The sequence below is a fragment of the Babylonia areolata genome, chromosome 1 (assembly GCF_041734735.1).
Source record: "Babylonia areolata isolate BAREFJ2019XMU chromosome 1, ASM4173473v1, whole genome shotgun sequence".
NCBI classification, from domain to species: Eukaryota; Metazoa; Mollusca; class Gastropoda; order Neogastropoda; family Buccinidae; genus Babylonia; species Babylonia areolata.
Genome location: NC_134876.1, coordinates 46,099,283 through 46,109,630, shown reverse-complemented (window position 1 = coordinate 46,109,630; position 10,348 = coordinate 46,099,283).

Genomic DNA, 10,348 nt, shown 5'->3' with positions numbered 1-10,348 from the left:
TAAAGCGTTGGACTGTCAATCTGAGGGTCCCGGGTTCGAATCACGGTGACGGCGCCTGGTGGGTAAAGGGTGGAGATTTTTACGATCTCCCAGGTCAACATATGTGCAGACCTGCTAGTGCCTGAACCCCCTTCGTGTGTATATGCAAACAGAAGATCAAATACGCACGTTAAAGATCCCGTAATCCATGTCAGCGTTCGGTGGGTTATGGAAACATGAACATACCCAGCAGGCATACCCCCGAAAACGGAATATGGCTGCCTACATGGCGGGGTAAAAACGGTCATACACGTAAAAGCCCACTCGTGTGCATACGAGTGAACGTGGGAGTTGCAGCCCACGAACGCAGAAGAAGAGGTAGAAGAAGTTGTTGTTGTTGTTGGTTTTAAGATAGCACAGTTTTTCTCTTCGTTTCTGTCTCTGTCTGTGTGTGTGTGTGTGTGTGTGTGTGTGTGTGTGTGGGTGGGTGGGTGGGTGGGTGAGTGGGAGTGTGTTCCAGAAAGAGTCTGCTGAGTGTCTGTGCGAACTATATTGTTCTGCAATGAAAACTTTTTTTCCGATGATTTGTTGTTGTTGTTGTTTTTAAGATAGCACAGTTTCTCTCTCCGTTTCTGTCTCTGTCTGTGTCTGTCTAAGGTTTATCATGTCACCTGGATGACTTACACCCAGACGACCACCCGTAGAGGAAAGGGGATTAGGGGGTTGGGGGGCGGGGTTGGGGGTGGGGGTAAGTGTTAAAGATTCTGGTCAGTACATGGGGAGTCGAACACAAGGACACTGGCTTCCTTGTCAGGCGACAGGCCTCCGGTAGGCCTTGGCTATCATCTCCATCCGAACTAGGTGCTGGGGGTGGGGGTGGTGAGGGGGGGGAAGGGTTGTATTTTTTGTATTCGTATTTGTATTTCTTTTTATCACAACAGATTTCTCTGTGTGAAATTCGGGCTGCTCTCCCCAGGGAGAACGCTTCGTTACACTACAGCGACCCCCTCCACCGATTCCCCCCCCCCCCCCCCTATTTTTCTTCTTCTTCTTCTTCTTTTCTTTGGTCCTGCCTGCAGTTTTATTTATTTTTCCTATCGAAGTGGATTTTTCCACAGAATTTTGCCAGGAACAACCCTTTTGTTGCCGTGGATTCTTTTACGTGCGCTAAATGCATGCTGCACACGGGACCTCTGCTTATCGCCTCATCCGAATGACTAGCGTCCAGAACACCACTCAAGGTCTAGTGGAGGGGGAGAAAATATCGGCGGCTGAGCCGTGATTCGAACCAGCGCTCTCAGATTATCTCGCTTCCGAGGCGGACGCGCCCGCGTTACCTCTAGGCCAACATTCCACTGGGGGCTATGGGTTGGGTTGGGTGGTGGGTGGTAGGGGGATGTGGGGGGTGTCATGGTCGGAGTTGCAGCAGAAACATGAGATCATAACGTGGGAAACGTTATTACGTTCTTGCTGCCCTGTGGAGCAGTGGTGGGCCCCCATTCATATTCTGTCTGATCCAGTCCATGTAAGTAGCGGGGGATCCTTTGACTTTCTCTGTGTGCCTCTGTCTGTGTCTTTGTGTCTCCTGTCTATGTCTCTGTATCTCTGTCTCTATTTGTTTCTGTCTGTCAGTCTGTCTGTCTGCCTGTCTCACTGTGACTAACTCTCTCACTGTCTTCCTATCTATCTGTCTGTCTGTCTATCTATCTAACCATCTATTTATCTATTTATTTCACATTCTCTCTACGTTTGTCATTCTCTTTCCCTGTATTATTTGTTTGAGTGTTTGTCTGCCTGAATGTATCGTGTCTGTTTCTTTGTGTCAATGCCTCTGTCTCTGTCTCTCTCTTTCTATCTATCTATCTGTGAGTGTGTGTGTCTGAGGGAAGAGAGAGAGAGGGGGGTGGGGCGGGAGAGACAGAGACAGAAAGAGACAGACAGAGAGAGTCAACGCACGGCAGAACACACTCTTTCCTTCCTGTTCCTTGTTCTCCTTTCTTGTGCTGACGTCATCGTCATCGTGGAGGGTGGGTGACGGGGAACAAAGGACAGGTGATGGTGGGCAGTGGAGAGGGGTTGGAAAAGGTAGTGGCCTAGAATCGATTATGTGTCACTCTGCTTACTCGAAATGTAATTGGCAGTGGTAGCAGCATCAGCAGTAGTATCAGCAGCAGCAGCAGCAGTTGACGTAACAGCGGTAGCGCTAGTAGTAGTAGTAGTAGTAGTAGTATTTGTATTTCTTTTTTTTTAACACAACAGATTTCTCTGTGTGAAATTCGAGCTGCTCTCCCCAGGGAGAGCGCGTCGCCATACTACAGCGCCACCCATTTTTTTTGTATTTTTTCCTGTGTGCAGTTTTATTTGTTTTTCCTATTGAAGTGGATTTTTCAACAGAAATTTGCCAGGAACAACCCTTTTTTTGCCGTGGGTTCTTTTACGTGCGCTAAGTGCATGCTGCACACGGGACCTCGGTTTAGCGTCTAATCCGAATGACTAGCGACCAGACCACCACTCAAGGTCTAGTGGAGGGGGAGAAAATTTCGGGGGCTGTGCCGTGATTCGAACAAGCGCGCACAGATTCTCTCGCTTCCTAGGCGGACGCGCTACCTCTAGGCCATCACTCCACTGTAGAAGTAGTAGTAGTAGTAGTAACTGTGCTTGTATGCGCTTCATCGAAGGAGGAGAAGAAGAAGGAGAAGAAGGAGGAGGAGGAGGAGGCCTAAATAATCGCGTTGGGTTATGCTGCTGGTCAGGCATCTGCCTGATGGATGTAGTGTAGCGTACATAAAATTACCCGAACACAGAGATGCTTCCTTGACAAATTGAAACTGAAAACTGGTCTTTTTTCACCAGGACACTAGCTTACGTTTTCAGTTTCAGTTTCAAGGTGACAGACCGAGCGGACAGATCTATATAATAATAATAATAATGGATACTTATATAGCACACTATCCAGAAATCTGCTCCAGGTGCTTTACAAAAACGCTTTTGTTAACATAATGCATCATATCTATGTTACATACACACACCAAATTGTGAATACACACACACACACACACACACACACACACACACACACACACACACACACACACACACACACACACACACACACACACACACGCTGCATACATACATTTTAACATACATGTGTATCTAACAGCTACCCTAACACATACGCACACATAGGCAGGCACAAACATACATAAACACACGCACACGCACACACAATACACATTCATATACATGCATGTAGTTATGTACACATACATATGTATACACACATAGTCGAGCACAGCTAACGCAAAGGAAGTGGACCTGCCAATAATTGAACTTATTGCTGAGGGAAAAGGTGAGTTTTGAGACGAGATTTAAAAGATGCGAGGGTTAATTAAGTGTCCATCCAGCGCACCTCCTGCACTCAAACCTCACTCCTCCTGCATCATCACCACTCGCTACCTCCTCCATCCTCCATAATCCTCACTTTTAAAGGGATATTTCGCTGATGGCTTTTAAAATCTTAACTCTTACGTTGTCGGTACTAATGCGGGAAAATCAATACTCCTGACATTTAGATTTTTAGATTACAGAACGACAAAGAGAACGCTATAGAATGACAGGGGCACAGAGAGAGAGAGAGAGAGAGAGAGAGAGAGAGAGAGAGAGAGACAGACAGACAGACAGACAGACAGACAGACAGACAGAGAGAGAGAGCGGCAGACAGAAAGACAGACAGTCAGACAGTATACGGACGCACATACACAGAGATACACACAGAGAGTGATACAGAAATGGTGACTGTAAATATATGCTAATAGAAAACGTGAGAGTTGTGAGTGAAACATCCAACAGTAAAAATAAAATACACACACACACACACACACACACACAGATGCACACACTCAGACACGCGCGCGCGCACGCACGCACGCACACACACACACACACACACACACACACACACACACACACACACACACACACACACACACACACACACACGGGCGCAAATGAACAAACTATGGGTTGCAGGGCATGGGAAGTGTGTGAATTTACTTGGCGGTGTCTCTTTACACTGCCTTGATACACAGTTTGAATGTGATCTCTCCATCCCTCCATCCGAGCCCCCTACACTCTTTCTTCTTCCCTTCCGTCCTTGCTATCTCTCTGTCTCTGTCTGCCTGTCGAATATTAGAGAAAGATTTATTAAGCCTAAATATCATAGACAACCAAATATGTTTAAACTGAACCTATTAATGGCCTCAATCTCCTGTGAAATTGTTAGAATTTGTATAAAGCTTTCAAAGTCCGAGAAACCATCACGTCAAGAGAATACTGATTCTCTTGCATTATGTTTCGTAGCTAGGCTAGTTTTCATTTGGATCTTTCGTTACATCAAGTTTTCCGTATATTTTGCATCATGGTGTTTGCATTGCATTCTGTTCACACACTCCTTCATAAGAGGCCTTGGCCTTTATATGGATAAATCATCTTGAATCTTGTCTGCCCGTCTGTTTGTCTGTCTGTGTCCCTGTCTTTCTCCCTGTCTTTCTGTCTCTGTTTGTCTCTGCCGGTCTGTCTCTCTCTTTCTTCCTCTCTCACTCTCTCTCCACATCAACTATGATTACTCTCATGGAGTTTCGTAACATCATCCTCACTTGATGAATCTTGCACTGTCAGCACATGTGTAACGTTTTTCTGTACTTGTTACAGGGTTTTGTGCAATAGAGTTTATAGAAATATGTTTTTTTAAAGAAAAAAGACCACACAAAAAAAAGACAACGAAGAACAGGCTATACCTAGAATCTTTATTCTTGAAGAAAACGTTTTGAGATTTGAGATCTGAGCTTGAGGTCTCTCTCTCTCGTGGAGTAAAACAAGGTGATGTCACTAGTCCAGTGTACATATCAATTAGCTTTAGCCTTATAAGTGATCAGAAATGGAAGAAAACTATCTCTCTGCGCTAAAATGAATTATTGGGGTAGAAATGCGAACGCTAATTTTTTTTCAGATATGGAGAGCCTATTAGGTATCCACTAATAGGTAATAGGTACCCAATATACATAAATGGAACTGCAAAATATTATAAAGTGGCTTTAGTTGATGAGAATGAACCAATTAATATTACCAGGAAAAGTGTACATAATGTTTGGTCTGAATGCATGTGATAAAAAAAAATCGTGCCTTGAATATTTATAGTAAATATGTTTGGTTCAGGTTATGTTTGGATAAATCAAGGTGTTGAAGACATTACCCATCTTTTATGGGCTTTTAATGAAAGGCTAATTTTTCATGTAGATTAATGGGATTTTTCATATGAAAAATAGCGGCAGATTTAGCTAGGCACCTAAACATGTTTACAGCAAGGTTCAGACTAGAAGTACTTTCTACGTACTATTGTCGTGGCAGATAGTATACTAAAGAGGATTTAATTTGTCTATTGTGTAATACTATGAAAGAAGATGAGGCACCATTTCTTTTGAGCTGCCCTGCTTTAAATGATTTAAGATTTATATTATGATTATATTATATTTATATTATGATATTTATTTATGATTTATATGCAATGAAACAACTGTAAACACCCATTTTTTTCCCAGTAAGTCAACTTCTAGCATGAAACCTCAGACCTACTGTAAGAAGCCTATCGAATTATTTGCACAATGCCTTTTGCTTTCGATCTATTGCTGTTTCTTGTAGGACTGGTGGTAGACTGTTCATTGATGCTGAATTAACAATTGTTTTTTTTATCTTGAATGATTTCTCAGATGCACCCGTGTCATGAGGGTCAGTCGCCAATACACTATTGAACTATCTGTATCCGTTTCGGTATGCGTCTCCCTGTCTGTCTGTCTGTCTGTCTGTCTGTCTGTCTGTCTGTCTCTCTCTCGCTTCTCACTCACTCCATACATATCTCCTCTCTCTCTCTCTCTCTCTCTCTCTCTCTCTCTCTCTCTCTCACGTAACATCACTAGTTATATGATTAGCCTGGTACAGCTGTATACACTTGATGGTCACATTGTATGTTTATAGTCTATTGTATGTTGCTTCACTACTATGGTGTGCGTACGTGTATTGGCACATACATAAATGTACGATTAAATAATTTGTTTTGTTTTTTTAATTCAGTTATTGATATTATTTTGCTTTATTTATTGTTGTTCGTTTTCTTTCATTCAATACAATGACGCTGCAACTTAGAATTGACCCCCTTGACATAAGGGCTGTAGTTAGGCCAATGTCAATAAAAAGCGTCTGAAGCGTCTGAAGCGTCTCTCTCTCTCTCTCTCTCTCCTAACTCCATACATATCTCCTTCTGCCCCCGCCTCCTCCTCTCTCTCTGTCTCTCTCCTCCACCTCTCCCACATCTGTCTCTCTTGCTGCTTATTCACATAAAAGGTCGTTGCACTCAAAGTCGGAAATGGATCACGCCAGGCGATTACAGTTACTTCAAGCACAGTGGTAACCAGTATCGATCTGCTAGTAAAACCTCACCTATCACAACTGGTGTTAGTATTGTTGTCACAGTTGCTGCTGAAATTGCTGATAGTGGTAGTAGTGGCGGTGGTGGTAGTAGCAGTGATGTTTATGGTGATGATGATGGTGGTGGTAGTGGTGATGAATAACATTGAAGTTGCTTTGATAGGAAACAAAATAGAATCGTCATTTGTGGTATCTCATCAAGATGTTGTGTTTGTTTCTCTGCTGATCTTAATTTGAAATCTCCAACTTGCAGATAAAAAATGATAATTTTGTTTTCCCATGGATGGTAACTGTGCATGAGTGCCACTTTAAAGGAACAGTGAAAAGACGTTAAAGAACGAAAGGAACAGTGGGGACACACACGCAGACACACACACACAAACACACACACACACACACACACACACACACACACACACACACACACACACACACACACACACACACACACACAAAGAGAGAGAGAGAGAGAGAGAGAGAGGCTGCAGATCAAATTCAAATCATTACCTCAATACTTCAATCTACCGAACATTATCATGAAAGCCGTCGCTTACATGATACAACCATACAGACGTTTCAAACCCAGCACACACACACACACACACACACACACACACACGCACACACACACAATCTCCTCGTTCCTTTCCAGTTGCTCTTCCATGACGACCCGGCCCCGCTGTTACCATGGAAACGCAACGCGACTGACGAGTTCTTTGTGATGAAAAGAAAGAAGCGGAAAGGAGAGGGAATCCAGCACCAGGATTGTTAGATCTATGGTCGACCATCAAAACATCTCTGCTGCCCTCTTATGAAAATGCACGCAGTAACATACTTTTTTTGTTATTAAAGTTTGAGAGTCATCCATTCTTCCTTACGCAAACTCCATCAAGCGAATAGGCTCAGGCTATAATCTTGAAAGAAAATGCATGTAAAAGATGTTCGTTTCTTAAGCCATTCATTTCATAATGTGTGTTTGATAACAATGAAAGGGAAACCAAGTGGGGAAAAAGTGCACATTCGGCATTTTGATATTAGCAAGCGTAAACATTTCTTTTGTCGCCAATCCCCAGAAAAAAAAAATGATTAATTATCTGGAATCACAATGCAGTTTTCAAACCCATCAAATTAAAATAGTTACGACGACTACTACTACTAACTGAATATACAAAACGCATGTTTACTGATAAAGCCAACCAGTATAAACAGCATGGAATCTTTGCTTGAGACAGCCAATACCTACATGAAAATTACTGGGTTTTGTTGTTGTTGTTGTTGCTGTTTTTATTGGAATAACTTTGTTTCATGTTTTGCCTTTCTTATTGAAGGTCCGAATCCTTTAACAGTACGTTTTTGATCTGTGACCTTGAGGTAATGCTAGTTTTGTGTCTAATATACATTAGGATTGGTCAGTTAAGTTCTGTTCTTTCTGGATGAAAATTAATGTAAAATATGTTTGGGAGTCTGAACACGCTGTGAAAAGAGCCTATGCATTTGCTCTGGCTTGAGTGACGTATTTGGTGATCATCAATAACGAGCAGACGGGGCAAGATAACGCTAGAGCAAAAGAGAGAGAGAGAGAGAGAGAGAGAGAGAAACCGAGTATGCGAAGTATGCAGAGATCAAAACCACATTTAGCTTGGAGGACTGCTTGTGGCCAGCGGTCAAAGGCGAGCCTTAACCGGGTATGACCGAAGCTGAGCGACGATTGGTGAGAAACGGGCTGATAACTAACGATGGGCCTCATTGAATGATCAGTAATGATAATAATAATGGATACTTGTATAGCACACTATCCAGAAATCTGCCCTAGGTGCTTTACAAAAACGCTTTTGTTAACATAAAACATTACATCTATGTTACATACACACACCAAAATGTGACTACACACACACACACGCGCGCGCGCGCGCGCGCCCGCACGCACGCACGCACACACACACACACACACACACACACACACACACACACTCTCTCTCTCTCTCTCTCTCTCTCTCTCTCTCTCTCTCTCTGCATACATGCATTTTAACATACATGTGTATCTAACAGCTACCCTAACACGTACGCACACATAGGCAGGCACAAACTTACAAAAACACACGCACATACAATACACATTCATATACATGCATGTAGTTATGTACACATACATATGTATACACACATAGTCAAGCACAGCTAACGCAAAGGAAGTGGACCTGCCACAATTGAACTTATTGCTGAGGGAAAAGGTGAGTTTTGAGACGAGATGTAAAAGATGCGAGGGAATCAGAATGTGACGGAGGTTATCAGGGAGCTTGTTCCACGTCTTTGACGACTGAAAAGAAAACAGTGCGGTGAAGAGATGTGGGATGGGACAAACGAATGTTGCATGGATTTGTTTTCCATGGAAGGGGGGGGGGGGCGGTTGGGGGTGGGGGGGGTCGTGTGTGTGTGTGTGTTGGGGCTGGGGGGGTTCTGAAGGAGTAGGGAGAATGAAATGTAAAGCACTTTGAGCAGCATTTTTTTTTTCTTTTAAATTGTTGTATATTCATTCATTCATTCAATAGCCGAAGCCACAACCCATCTTTGTCACGACATGGATTTGCACCCTGTGTCAAACAGGGATGTTTACACAAACCCATACCATTGAACTAAAATAAAACCATCCGCCTGATTTTAATGAAGTAAAACGAAGTCGTGAAAAGAAAAAGGCAAAGGATTCTGTGTCTTGCATTAGCATAAAATTGAAATCTGGACACCTTGGCAATAGAGACAGGTGTTTTTCATTGTTCACTGTAGGGGTAAATACACAAAAACGGTCATACGCGTAAATATGTTACATGTCTGTGTGAGTGAGTGTGTGTGTGTGTGTGTGTGTGTGTGTGTGTGTGTGTGTGTGAAACCTGACTGAATGACACAGGAAACGAATTATGAGCACCCGGTGGCAGCTGTCAGTCGGCTCCACCCAGTTAGGCAGCCGGTTGCGAACTTGGCTCCGTGCTTGTAGAGCGCCTAATTAGAGCTCTGCCTCTGACAGAGGGTTAGGCGATGTATAAGCAAGCACCCATATCATCATCATAATCGTCGTCTTCGTCGTCGCATTCCTCCTCTCCCTCCTCCTCATCATTATCATTACCTTCAGCAGCAGCAGCATCGTCGCTGCTGTCCCACGTCTATGTGATGCCTGACTGCTGCAGATGCTCGTGGCACATCCATCGTGTGACGTTCTGTATGTCTTTCTGTGCTGGCACGTGAGTTAGTGCCAGAGGTGGCTCTTTTCATCCGCTTCGCTTCTTTCGTTAAGTAAAGCCATGGCTGTAATCTGTGTTCTCGGTCTTTCCGTCACTGTCTGCCTGTCTGTCTGCTTGTCTTTATGTCTGTCTGCATCTCTCTGTCTCTCTTTTTTTTTTTTTGCCATTTCCTGTTTATGGCTTCCTTTCCTATTTTCTCTCCCCTTCCTTCCAACTTTCTCTCTTTCTCACTCTTTCACATAATGTACGTGTGAGTGCTGGTAAGACTGCATACCTGCTCGTTCGCGCGTGCGTGAGTATGTGAGAAAGACACAGAGAGAGACAGAGGGAGAGAAAGAGACAGACAGGGAGAGAACGAAGGAACGAACCAACGAACTGTTTTATTCAAATAAAGGCCAAAGCCCCTTACTGAAGGGGTGCGACATAAGTACAAATATTGGAATTATAACTGATACCACGATTATATCATAAACGTATACACCAGCAGAAGAAAAGATTATGATGTCATAATATTCAGTCTCTTCAAGGATTTGTAAATATATATAGAGCCCATAGAGAGTAGAGTCATTTCTGGACGACAATACATTGAATGTAAAACAGCCATGATTATTATAATACTTAGGTTCAATTAATTTCGATCTAAGGTCCAAAAG